This window comes from Bison bison, unplaced genomic scaffold (assembly GCF_000754665.1).
Source record: "Bison bison bison isolate TAMUID 2011002044 unplaced genomic scaffold, Bison_UMD1.0 scf7180017864167, whole genome shotgun sequence".
Lineage (NCBI taxonomy): Eukaryota > Metazoa > Chordata > Mammalia > Artiodactyla > Bovidae > Bison > Bison bison.
The window spans coordinates 595,548-596,252 of NW_011494739.1; the positions used below are offsets into that span (position 1 = coordinate 595,548).

Below are 705 nucleotides of genomic sequence, written 5' to 3' on the forward strand. Positions count from 1 at the left end.
TATGAGTTTTTCTGCTGATGGTCCCTCTCCCCCGGTGTCCCTCTCCACAGTGAGCACCAGGAAGGCCATGACTTGTCCACAGGTAAATTTTCCAGCATCTAAATGCAGTAGACCTGGGTTCGATCCCTGAGTTGAGAAGATCCTTTGGAGAAGGGAATGGCTACCCACTTCAGTATTCTGGCCTGGAGAATTCTATGGACTGTATAGTCCGTGGGGTCACAAAGAGTTGGACGCAACTGAGCGAGTTTCACATAGATGTTCATTAAATAACTTGTTGAATGGATGGAGAATTTTGAGTGAGTGGTGCTTCCAGATGTTAATAGATTACTTGGTCCTTTAAGTCACAAGTGTTTCCACAAGAGCCAGGAGAAGGCCTTCCTACTTCAGCTGGGACTTCAGGGTCCAGTGACCCCAGGACAGCCAGGAAGGAGCCAACAGCCCACTCGAGGATGGCCTCGTTCCTGGCTCCCAGAACCCAGATGGCCCTACCCCTCTGAGGGTCCTTCTCCCCACCTGCTCACCGCCCCTTACCCTCCTGTCTCTGCCCAGTTAGCACAGGGAGAGTCATGTTGCCCTTTTTGAAGAGAGAACCCTTTGAACGTGCGTGTATCCCTCCAGGTATGAGAATCCAGTCTGAGTAAGCGGGCTTTCACCCAGGGACGGCTGTGGGGGCGCATTCTTGTGTATGAGGAGCAGAGAGCCTGT

General features: G+C 52.1%; 1 protein-coding gene across 2 annotated transcripts in view; it reads left to right on the forward strand.

The window, feature by feature from the left end:
* Positions 1-705, forward strand: part of NOL4L (nucleolar protein 4-like) — a 78,028-nt gene that overhangs the window by 51,543 nt on the left and 25,780 nt on the right. The window lies entirely within an intron of this gene.